The 12328-nt window shown below is 61.0% G+C and overlaps 1 protein-coding gene across 1 annotated transcript in view; it reads left to right on the forward strand.

Annotated features, from left to right (window-relative positions):
• The window catches only part of AR (androgen receptor), a 56880-nt gene that overhangs the window by 13374 nt on the left and 31178 nt on the right, over positions 1-12328 (forward strand). The window lies entirely within an intron of this gene.

The raw sequence follows: 12328 nt of genomic DNA on the forward strand, positions 1-12328 counted from the left end.
AAAAATGCTTTGACCTTGGCCTGTGTGCCGAGAACAGAGTCCAAGCGCACTTTTTTGTGTCAGTGATTTGCTAGCGAAGGCTCCTGCCTCCTCCCCCTCCCCCCGGTCCGGAGCGGGCCGCGGCCGCGTGGTTTCTGGGCGGCCGTTGGGGAGGGTTTGGACGGGCGGTCGGGCAGCTCCTCTCGCTCTTGTGAAGGAGAGAAAAGGAGGAAAGTGATCTGTGTGCAGATCAGGTTAATTGCTTTCGTCTGGGTGGCAACTGGGTGCATTAACTGGAAGATTAAATACCCCATGCAGATATTGCTGCGATGACCTGCATTTTGCCTTGGACCGTGGGTGTGGGTGCGTTTGTGGGTGTGCGTCGTCTTCTGCCCGTGGACACGACGCGTGGCTTTTGTACGCGTATCCTCTTGTCTGGGTGACGCCTCCGTCGCCTGCCGCGGTGCCTGCAGCCCTCTGCAGACGCAGACGTGGGGAGGGGTGCTGGTCACGGGTCCCCCGGCCTCTGCGCGGGGACGTCGCGGGGTTGGCATCAAACCGGCAGCTCTTCCCGTCGCTGTGCGGGTGCAGCGCTGGGAGGTGACCCTCCGGTCACCCCGCTGCCTGGAGGTGCCGGCTGCCTTCGGCCGGGCCGCGCTGCGGCACGCGTCCCGCTGCGTCGCACGCCTGGAGCCCGGGGCCTGGCTCGGCTGGCTGCGGGCTGTGCCCCTCTGCGTGCTGGTGTGCTGCCGAGCGTGGGAGGCCGTCCCGGCTGGCTCAGCCCCTTCACGGGGGTTGAGTTTTCTGGCTTTCCCTTACTTGCTTGGTTTTCATGTGTCCCCTGTGGTCAGAAAGCCTTTCCCTGATAATACGATACTGCGCTTGCCAGGAAATCCATGACTTCCCCATCTGCTCCCAGGTCCCCCGAACACCCTTAAATGGGTAGAGGAGAAAAAAGCAGCACGGGGATTTTCCCCCCACCCCTTTCTCGTTTACAGCAGCACCCGTGCCAGAGGCCAGGCCCCGGTTCCTGGCAGCAGCGGTTCTCCCTTAGCCCAGCTCGCCCTCGCTATGGCCTCGTGGTGCTCAAGCCCTGGGATCGTGGCCGGAGCCGGAACGGCTGCCCGGCTCCCCGAGGGATGCGCGAGCAGGGTGGCCGGCCGGTCCCTCTGCGTGCTGCTTCCCAGTTTGCGGGGCAGGCTCTGTGAGTCCCGCGGGGACCCCCTGGGATCGGCGGGGACCCCCTGGGATCGGCAGGGACCCCCTGGAATCAGTGCGGACCCCTGGGATCGGTGGGGACCCCCTGGGATCGGTGGGGACCCCCTGGGATCGGCGGGATCCGTGTGCTCCCGGCCGCGCCGAGCCGTGCCCTGCGGCCGGAGGAGTGGATGGGGCTCTGTCCCCGTGCACCCTCCGGCTTCCCGAGGGCCGGGGTCAAGGCGGGCGCTCGGCCGCTTCGGCGGCGTTGTCCCGAGATGACTATCTCGCCTCTCCCTGACGAGAGAATTACGAGAACGCTCTCAGGGCTAGGAGGGCCTAAAATTAGACGTGACATCTGTGTTTCGGTTTGCAGGCGGGCTTACGAGGGAACGCTGCCTGGCTGCTTTCGTTCCTCGCCCGCTCGGGAGAGCGGAGCAGAGTTGTAGCAGGCAGGGTGCTGCTGGGTTCGAAACGCCGCAAAGGCACCGCGGCGGTGTCGGGACAGCGCTGCCGAGCGGGGCCGCTGCGCCCACGGGTTTCGGTGTCTGTGGTTGCGGGGGGTATGCGGGTCCCCTGGGATCAGACGATTGCTGTGGGGCTCTGCCCTCCGTGTTTCCCAAGAAATTTTGTCAGCCCCCAAAATACAGGTCCGGCTGCCCGTGCCTTGTGTCGCTGAAAGCGTACCGGCATCAAGGCACGGTTCCGCAGGATGCCCTGGGCTCACCGTGAGCGTGCTGCCGGCGTTTGCCCCTGCAGAGCTCGCCGCTCGTCCACGCTCGCGGTCCTGCTGCCAGCTGTGGGCAGCTGTGGGCCACGGGCACGCGCGGCCGTGCAGCAGCCGCCGGCGAAGGCCAGGCCGCGGAGCAGGAGGGCCTGGCTGGACGTTAGCTGTGGGCTGCGGGACGCTGAGGAATTTGCTCTGCCTTGCCTCTGTTGCAGAGATCGGGGCTATGAGTGCCAAGACGACCATAGATATGCGAAACCTTCATTATGGTTTGCGTGTTCACCCTTTATGAGATGACTCGAAGCATGGTCTGCTTTGAGGGCATGGGGAGATGGTGTTGCAGAAGTTGTGAAATCTCCTCTAGAAAACAAGTGGTTTGCCAGCAGAGCCGAAGAGAAATTTCACAGATGTAGCTGATACCCATTTCCAGCCATAATAAGGAAAAGCCTTTTTATGGCCCTGCAGCTCTGTCTCTGTGAGGGGTGGGTCGTGGCAGAGACATGCCTGAAAATAAACCAATTCTGCCAGTAAGCTACGGCACCAGCTGAAGTTCCTACCTAGGCCAGCCTGAAAACCCGACGCAGGCTGTGGGCAGCGGTACGGGAGCCGGCACGGCTGGCGATGCACGGCCACCGTGAAGTCCCCGCACCCGCTTCTGCGAGAGGGCACGCTGCGGGGCGCGGGGAGCTGCTCCCTGGGCTGGGTGCTGCGGGTCCGTCCCCTCTTGTCCATCCATCCATCCATCCATCCGTCCATCCATCCATCCATCCGTCCATCCATCCATCCGTCCATCTGTCCATCCATCCATCCCTTCCCAGGGCGCCAGGCTTTGGCAGGAGGAGGAGGAGGCAGGGGGGCAGGAGCAGCGGCCCTCCAACGGGCGGCGATGCCGCCGCTCGCTGTGCGTTGCCCGTGCCTGCAGGTCTCGCCGGCGCGGTGTGCCTCGTGCTTTGCCTTCCAGGGCCTCCGGTGTAAGGGCGGTTTGTGGTCTGCTCGTTTATTCCATGCTGGGTTCCGTGTCTGCTGTCTGCTGGTTTTCAACCCGTGCTTCATCTAATAGAGAAATAAAAGCACAGAGTTTGTGGCACCAGTTTCCTTAGCAATAATTCCACTGCCAAATGAAGTGGGGCAAAATGTGTTTTAAGTACCTGCGTCTGGAAGTGAATGCTGAGATGCCCCAGCCGTCGGGCTGGGAGCCTGCCCGTCACGGAAGCTGTGCTGGTGGTCCGAGGTCCGAGTCGGGCAGGGAGGGCTGGGGTCCGACCGGTTCCCCGGTGGGATAACCGGGGAGCGGGACTGTCAGACGGGTCTCCCCGCGTCCCGCGGAGCAGAGGCGGGTGCCCGCTCCGGCTGCAGGGCTGGTGGGGCAGCGCGTCGTCCGTGGGTAGGAGGGAGGCTGGTAAGCACATGCTGCGAGCGGGGCGAGACGTGCAGCCGTGTTCCCGCTGTCTCAGCGTGGGGGAAGGTGAAGCGTGCGTTCACTGCAGTCTGGGGAACTCGGGGAGGTCAGCGGAGCATCACGGTGGGTGCTTCACGGGTTCTGCTGGTGGCTCAGAGGTCGGGTTCCCAGCAGAAGGCAGCCCCTCAGCACCAGGCATTCCCTGCGTTGCTACACCAGCTCCGAAAAGCAGAGAAAATCCCATTTATTCAGCCAGTTCGGTTCAAAGGCTAGTCATTCCGAGCTGAGACCTACTCGGAGACGAAAAAGCCAGAAAACGTGGGAGGCTTTCTTCCACCCCGTGCAGAGGCGTGGGACAGTGGAGTCCAGTGGCTATTAAATCTTGGAGATCCCTTAGAAAAGGGCCAGTGACAAATAAAATATTAACCTAGCGTCTAGTAAGTAAGAAATGTGTCATACACCGTTTTCTAAGCTATAGAATGGAAAATCAAAAGTCATGACAAACTGTGTAATTGCTTAAAAAAAGAAATATGTGTATTGCTAAGCTGGAGAAGGCTCTTGCTAACGAGCTGTCACATCCTCTGCAGAGGCATCAGCATGGCCCTGTTTAAAATGAAGACGTTCTGCACATTGCAGGGAGGAGATGTGAAGGTAGGGAACAGTGCTGGGTGCGTTCTTCAGGGAGAATCACCAGAAGTGTTCTTCAGGGAACATCATTGCAGAAGACAGATGTAGAAAAGATGAAAATTGGCTGTGTAATTAGAGGAATCCTTGTTGCCAAGTTAAATTCTCGTAACATTTGAAGTCCTACATGACATTGCTTGGAATCAGTCGGCCTTGGCTTGCTTTCTGCAGTACCTTGTCAGATTCCGTGGAGTCGGCTGAGGGTCCCGGGGGCACCACGGGGAAGCCCGGTTCCAGCCGGCGTGGGTGACGCTGAGCCCCTTGGTCCCTGCCGAGGGGCGGCTGAGGGCTCAGCCCAGCTTGGGTGACCGCGGGGGGCTCGGTGGGGTTGGGATACTCAGGGGTCGGCTGCCTCGGCCCTGCGGGCTGGAGGTGACGGCGAGCACGGTGACGGCGCCGAGGGACGCGGGCCCCGAGGTTTCCGCTCTGTAGAAAGCCGGGGCTGGCGAATGGGGCTGGCGGTGCCCGTGCCGCTGCCCGGCTGCGGAGCAGATGGCCGAGGGCTGGAGCGGGGAGCGGGTCTCCCCTTGCCCGAGCGCAGCGGTGAGCAGGGCATCTGCATACGGCGCTGATGTCGGTCCCCCATCCTGCCAGCGCCGTGCGTACCGCACCACCTCTCCCTCCGGCAGCTGCTGCTCGCAGCTTGAGGCACGACCGTGCTTGGTTGGCCGGCCAAGTGATCTGTGGAGGTACCTCGGGGACCGCAGGGCTGGTTCACACGGGGTGCTCGGGCTGCACCCGTCGCTGGACACGGGTCTGTTGGTGCTGGCTGGCTGCCCGGCTGCTTTGCAAGCCTCCCCTTACCCCCGTGTCCTGCCAGTGACGAGGAAGGTCTCGGAGCAGGGATTGTTCTGCGGAGGCTTTGTGAGCAGGAGCAGGGACTGCTTGTTTAATTTATAAATGCCGTGCCGGCGTTAAGATCCGTGTCCTGCAGAAACAAAAGGACCATTAATCTGCACGTGAAGGGTGTGTGGGGAGAGCAGCTTTGGTCCTCTGCCCCGTGTTGATCTCCGTGGTCGCGTGAGATCCCGAGCCCTGGGAGCAGGTGAGGATTGCTGCTGAGAGCACCCCTGTTCCGCTGTCCCGGAGCGTCGGAGGAGCCGTGCGGCCCCTGGTCCCCCCCGCAGCCCCAGCCACGCGTGGGCTGCTGAGGGGTGGCCCTGGCGGGGGGTCAGAGCTGCCTCGGGCAGGGAGACCGTCTGTTGCCTCGGAGAGTCGCCCGCCCTGGAGACCCGGCTGAAGAGCCCCAGGAACTCGCTTCATCTCTTCCGCGGTGTTGATGAGTGTCACCCCGCTTAGTCCACGGGGAGGGACAGCGAAGTGTCTTCCTGCAGAGCAGACGGGGTGCGCGGTGCTGCGAGCCGGCGGTGCCCTGCCCAGGACGGGGACGGCCCGGGTGCCTGCCGGGGGACCGTAAGCCTGTACTCACTGTCTGGCACGATGGCACTGGCTGCTGAGCATGAAGTATGTGGATCAACGCATCTCATCATTCGTGGCTTTCTTTAGAGTCACTTTTTGTTGGCAGAGATGGATTTGAGAATAGGGGATTGTGGCGTGGGTTAAACAAACTTTGAAAACACGAATCGGGACAGATTGTTTCCTGGGGAAATAAGTAGGGTGCTCTGTGCACCAGGGACACCAAGGTCTTGTCCTCGGAGGCTCCAGGTGACTCTGCAGTCACAGGGACGGTGTGGTGTAAGCGCCGATGACCTTGGGGTGCTTGTCGGGGCTGAAGCCCGCTTGTGCTACTCCTGTTTTGCTTTTTGTCCCCTTCGTGCTTCGTAATCAGGCGAGGTCCCATCCTAAGTAACCTCGCAGTACGCTTATGCCGTCTCTTCGTGGGTGCCTTCTCTGCCTGGGGAAATCGGGTGTTCCGTCTCCTCCGAGCTGGTTGATGTGAGCTGCTCCCGCAGCTCCCTGGCTGGAGGTCAGGTTCCGAGGCAGCAGTTCTGGTCTCGGCGCTGTGCTGAAGCGCAGGCAGCTGCCTGCGGCAGAGCCCACCCGTGTGGCGCAGAGCCGGCGCGGTGGCTCGGCGCTTCAGGTACAGCACACACTGCCTCCTGTCACCGTTCAGCCTCAGTTTCTGCTTCTTAGGGATGGCTGGAAGGTGAGGGCCAGCGATGATCGTTACGATCGGGAGAGGCCCCAGCGGTTTGGGCTATGACGTGGCCTCTGCTCTCTGCCCTGTCATCGGTGTGGGGGCTCGGCTGGCCGGGGTGGCTGCCTGGGACTGTCCCCGGGGCCAGAGCAGGGGCTGTCCCACGGGGACGCGCAGCCAGGTTCCGTGCAGCTCCGGGGAGCTGGAGGGGAGGACAGCGGTGGGCTGGCCAGCGCTGCTGGAGATGGGGCTTCAGCTGCAGCGGGGACCCGGTGCGTGGGGAATAAACTGTCCAAATAAGCCAACAGAGGATTTGAAAAGACAAAAGAGAATTCAGTTTGGGAGATGTGAAAATGGGTGCGTGCAGCTGTAGTTGTTGAAGTTATTTGTGCCTACCGGGCTGGGAAGCAGCCTCTGAGCTGCCGCTGTCCCTGCTGTGAGCCCCAGGCTGCTGCTCCTGGAGCTGCTGGTGGGAGGACCTTCTCCTGAGGGCATGCTGGTTCTGCCTGCCCTCGCTGCCGGGGATATTTGGAAAACCCGTGTCATCTGCTAACAGTTACTTAAATCCAATGAAGATCAGGTTCCCATGTGTGCTTACCACGGGCTGTCCCTGGTGTGCGCCCTGTGCACCGTGCTCTGCTCTCCTGGAGATGCTATCTCGCCTCTCCGCCGCCAGCAGTCACACATGAAAACAAGGCACGGTCAGTTTGGAAACATATTCAAGGCTATTTAGAAAAAAGGAAATAAATTCAGTGTACAAGGCTGCGTGTTTGTAGATTAAACTGCTCAAAGCATTTTAACAGATGGGGTGCTGTAAAGTTCCCGTGCGGGCCTTGTTATCTGAATCGGCGCGGCGTAGCGACCGTGGGCTGGAGAGCCAGTTCAGCGCTGGTGGAAGGCAGTGGCCGTGGAACAGGGCTGTCAAAGAGGACATCCGGCTCGTGCCCCAAGTGACCGGTCGGGCTCGTAGCGAGACGCGGGTCTTGCACCGCAGGGTGAGTCGTCGACCTTTGTGCGGGCACGAGCCACGCAGCTCCGTTGACAGGGAGCCAGTGATTTTTAATACTGTGTTTGAAAATGTCCTGCGCAGATGATGCCATCTTGAAGGCAACTTTCACTGCTGATAACGTGACCCAAGGCAGAGCGCTCTGCTCCGGGGGTTGGCGGCTGGTCGGGCTGGGGTGTGCGACAGCCGCCGTGGCTGGGCAGGCAGAGCCCGGTCGGGGACTCCGCTGGCTCCTCGGGTTTGCAAATCCACCGCTCTGTGCCTCAGCAGACGTGTTCCTGGACAAGGCGGCTGGGTCCCGGAGCGGGTGCCCAGCCCGCTGGTGCGGATGCTGACCCGGAGCGGTTCACACAGTGAGCTGGAGCCCCAGGAGCCGTGGGAGAGCAGCGCTGCAGCGTTTCCCTTCGGTCTGGTGGGTCCTTCTGCCGCAGCTGGTCGAGCGGTTTGAACATGGAAAATGTAGTCAAATTTAAGAGTGGAGGAGGTGGGAATTGTGTCTGTTTGGTTACGTCAGACTCAGACTGGTGGAAAACAGAAGGAGCTCGGGGAGTACGGATCGTGTTGTGCTAGCGTGGTGGGTTGCTTAGCGAGTCACCCTCGTTGGAGCAGGCGGGCGCGGGCTGCGGGGCCGTGCAGGTGGAGCAGCGAGCGCACCTTCTCGTGGTGCGTCGCAGGAGTGCGGAGCTCCGGGCGGCGGGCGGGAGGGCAGCTGTGCCCGGGCCCCTTTCGGGTCGCGCGTGCTGTCTGTCACCAAGACGGAAACTTCCTCGGTGGGTTGTGAGAAGTGGCTGACTTTCCTCTTAGCCGTGATTGCCCTTGGGTTTGTGGGCGTGTTGTGAAATCTCGACTGCTTGGTGAAATTACTTGTTGACAAACAAGTGCTTGCACTGCGGAACTGTAGTTCCTGCTCTACGGAAATGTTTGCGTGTGGCGGGAGCTCCACAGGCTCTTCGTTTCCTTAAAGAGCCCCGCTGAAGCGACGGTAAAATTCTTGCTAGAGCCGCGAGGGAGATACCGAGGGTGTTTTTTCTCCGCGCTGCCAGCCGCCGTGCTGCGCTGTGAGCGGCCCTGGCCTTGGCCTTGCAGCCGCACGCCGGGGCTGGGCTCTGCCGACGTCACCGCCGCAGTTGTGTCTGCCCGCGCCGCGCTATCTCCCAGCCTGGGGCCGCTGGGCAGGGGCCGCTGGGCAGGCGCTGTGCAGACCGCGGCCGCGGTGCCTCCGCGGGGTGGGTGCCATCGGCGGGCGCCGACAGCGCTGGGCAGCTCGCGGTGCGCCCGCTGCCCGGCCGGCCCCACGCAGGCAGACAGCGCGGCCGGGACCCCCGCGCGGGTGGGTGTCGGGGTCCCCCGGGAAGCTGCCGGCCCCCACGGCCCCGTCAGCCAGGCCACTGGGGCTGCGGGGGTACTGCCCGCCTGTGCTGGGAATGAGATCCCTTGGGAACTGGAAATGGAGCCTGACCGGGACCGTTGTCACCGCTCACGCTGAGGTGCCCACCTTCTCAGTTCCGCTTCTCTCACGGTTTTCCCTCTGAAAATAAAGCAGGCGGATTGGTGTCGGTATAAAACCAGGGCATTCCTGGGCGAACCCTCCCTGGCTGCCGGTCGCAACACTGCGGGAGCGAGGTGGAAGCTGCCGGCGCGGGTCTGCGGAGCGGTGGGACGGGGGGGGCCGAGCCCTGCCCCTGCAGACCCCCGGGCACGAGCCAGCCCCGCAGCCGGGACCCGCCGGGAGCGTCCCCAGCGCCCTGGGCTCCCCTCCGCTGGCAGGCACGGGGTCCGGCGGAGCAGGGGGGTGGCATGGGGGGCCACACGCCCAACACCCTCCGCGGGGAGACGCGCGTGGGTCTGTGGGAAGGCGTGCGTGTGCTTGCACAGCCCTTCTCCTGGAGAGCCAGCTATTGAAAAAGCTGCTTAAAATGCCCCTCAAGCCTTAATTGCTAACCTACTTTGCCGCTTGACATAATTAAGCCTCAAAAATACTCCAAGGTCTTCTGGGGGTCCTGCATCTGTCATCGCCATGGCTGCGACTGTGAGAGTCGTGTTGCTCGTTTCCCACCTGAAATACGTAGCGCAGAGAAAGGGGAGAGCGCAGCGTGGAGGGCCTTATGGAAAAGGATGAATTAGCTCTCTTCAGATTTCTGACTGCACAGAGAGGGGAAAAAAGGTAATGGGTCGTTAGAGGAGAGGACTGCTGCTGCTGGAATCTGAAAAATTGCTGGCTAGATAAGGCATTTTTAGCAAAGCTTTTATGTCTGCTGCTGGTTGTTCCTCGGTGGTGCCCGCTTTCCAGCAGCGGCCCGAGCTGCGAGCCCGGACTGCGGGGCACAGGGCCCCAGTGCAGCCAAGTGCGGGGAAGAAGCCGGGGTGCCCCGGAGAAGAAGCCGGGGTGCCCTGGGCCCCGTGGGGGACGGGGCAGAGGGGCTGCGCCGGGGGACGGGGAGGGCGAGGCAGGGGGATGTTTGTTGCATCAGGACTTGACTGCGGCACATACGTTGCAGCCGACTGTATCTCCTCCATTTAATCGGTAATTCAGGAAAAGCCTTGGAAATTGAGATAGTCAGGGAAGGGTGGTTGAGCAGTATCTACAGATGAGTCACCGATTCTGATTGCTGCTGCTAAAAAGATGAGAAATAACTTGAAATGTTGCTTGCCTTAAGAACAGAGGATAGAATTGCTGCTGCAGTTAATAACCTGCAATTTGGGTGGGATCTGCATAGCTCTCTCAGGAGGAATAGAAGATAGCAGCGTTCTTGAGGGACACAACTGACAGCAGGATCAGAGGAGGGAGGTGAGCCTGGGTTTTGGTCTCACCAATAATTGTCCCATTTCATGCTTTACTCTCAAGGTGTGAGGGGCTTAGAAAAGTCCTTCAGCAAAGAGCCCTGACCTGTGCCAAAGGCAGACCGCCCTGGGGGTCTGGTAACAGGGTTAGTCTTTGGTTGAAGTCAAGCGTCCCTGCTAGTTTGTCCGTGTAACAGCAGCCACAGTCCCTGAAGTCCTGTCTGCACCAGAAAGTATGTTTCAGCCTACGGTATCATTTAAACCAGCCAAATATTGGTTCCTCAGCTGTTCTTGAGGAGACACTTTTTCTCATTTAAAACCTCTCTCTCCTCAGTTTAACTTCTGCCTCTTGGGAAGCAGAACAAAAGGGAACGAATAGTCTGGACTAAAGAAGCCGCTTCTATTACCAGAATTAAAATATCTGAGCCAAAGATGATAACCAGGCAGCTGCCCCGGCGCGAGTGCGTCGCTGTCCTTGCCCCAGTTCTCCCTAAGAGCGATTGCTCCTTACGCCCTTCTGCTGTAAGTGGTTTGAATCCTGGTGTCCCTGGGACTGCTGCTGCTGCCAGCGCAGGTTGCAGCATCTCCCTGCGTTTGGGAGCAGCGAGATGAGACGGGGAGAGGGGTGGGCGAGGAGTGGGGCTGCGTGGGGCCGCCTGCCCCGGTGCCTGCTGCGGCTGCAGCCCGGCGAGCGCAGGCAGCGGTGCCGTGCATCGCAGCTTACCGCAGCGACGCACACCCCGGGGAGCGCTGCTGGTCGGGACAGCCAGTGCGCGTCTCTCCGGAGTTCACTGCGGTGCTGCCGGCGGCTCTGGGTGCCTGAGACGTCCCCTTGCTCGCACCGAGCCCGGCCGGGCAGAGCTGCCCGCCAGCTGCAGGGTGCGGAGGGGCTCCGGCCCCGGCTGGCGGTTTGGGGCAGAGAGGCTGAGAACCGGGACAGCATTCCCTTGCCCTGGGGTCTGCGTTGGTGTTTGACCCCTTTTTCTAGTAATTGGCAGACTTTTCAGGAGATCCCGGTGTGGATTGAGGCTGCCGTCTCTCCCAGGGCCATTTTCTGTGTCGGTGGATTTTGGGTTTCTTCACACTGTGGGCCCAAGCAGGGCTTTTCTGAGTATAAAGATTTTTCCCAGGAAGTCCCGGCACTGTCACATTCATTCTTAATATAATTTGCTTTCTAAGATCTCACCTGCCAGCGTTCAAACAATACCAGAAATCAAAGGCAGATCTAATTTTGACCAGAAAGTTGCGGTGACCTGCTCACTGTTGGACGCTAATTGTCTCATCAGGTGTTTGGACAAAAGGCCGGTTCTAGCAAATAACTTCAAACGCCGTCGCTGCCCGTACTGCCTGGGCACGCGCTGACTTGACTGCGATTCGTGCCTCTCCTGCTGCCGCGCCTGCCGAGGAAGCAGCTTCTCCATCGACCTGGTCCAAGAAGCGTGTGGCAGTGTGTCAGGAGGGAGGCAGTGGGACGGGTACCGGTCAGGAGAAGGGTTTGGGCATGCCGATGGAGGGAAGCACGAGGAGTGCGCGGGCGGAGAGGAGGGCTGGCTCTCGGAGCGTCCCGGTGCTGTGGTTAACGTGGCACGGGCGGGTGACACCCTCTGCCACGGTCGCAGCTCATGGGGACCCGCCTCAAGTTACGCCAGGGAAGGTTGAGATTGGCTACTAGGAGAAATTTCTTCACCGAAAGGGTCATGGAGCACTGGAACAGGCTGCCCAGGGAAGCGGTTCAGCCACCGTCCCTGGAGGTGTTTAAAAGACGTGCAGATGTGGCACGTAGGGACATGGTTTAGTGGGGCGCGGTGCTGTTAGGTCTGCAGTTGGACTCGATCCTAAAGGTCTTTTCCAACCGAAGCGATGCTCCGATGCTGTGACCCGGTGCCCATGTGAGCTGTGGCTGCGCTGTGCGGGCGGTGGGAGGGGGCTGGGGGCGCGGAGCTCTGCCTCCGGCGCAGCCCGGCAGCCGGCCCCTCGCTGCGCCGCGTTGTGCAGGGCTGCAGGAGCCTCTGCCTGCTTCCCCAGCAGAACTCGGGAGAGGTTATGTGAAAGCTGGGGATTAGGGAAGGCAGCAACAGGCAAAGGTGGCCCCAGGTCTTCACGGGAGTCGGTGCTCTGCCCCGGCTAACCACTGGTTTCCATCCCTGTTCTCCTTTCCAGACTGGAAACCCAAAATGGGTCTTCGGACTGCAGAGGTGGCGAGTGGAAAATGCAGAGCTCCGTAATCCACACTGACTCACTTCCAGCGTCTGATCATGATTTTTGTGTGGCAGACCCTGCAGCTCTTACTTTTGACTCTGAGCTTGTTTTCGCCATTCGGTGGTTGGCAGCGCCGTGCTCTGCCCTGGGGCCATCCCCAGGCAGGGACCTCGGTGCCGCTACCCCAGTGTACCCCGTGTGACTGGGAGAGGTGGTGGGATACAGAGGAATGTACGGGAACACGTTCACAGAAAATGC

Source organism: Opisthocomus hoazin, chromosome 14 (genome assembly GCF_030867145.1).
Source record: "Opisthocomus hoazin isolate bOpiHoa1 chromosome 14, bOpiHoa1.hap1, whole genome shotgun sequence".
NCBI lineage: Eukaryota > Metazoa > Chordata > Aves > Opisthocomiformes > Opisthocomidae > Opisthocomus > Opisthocomus hoazin.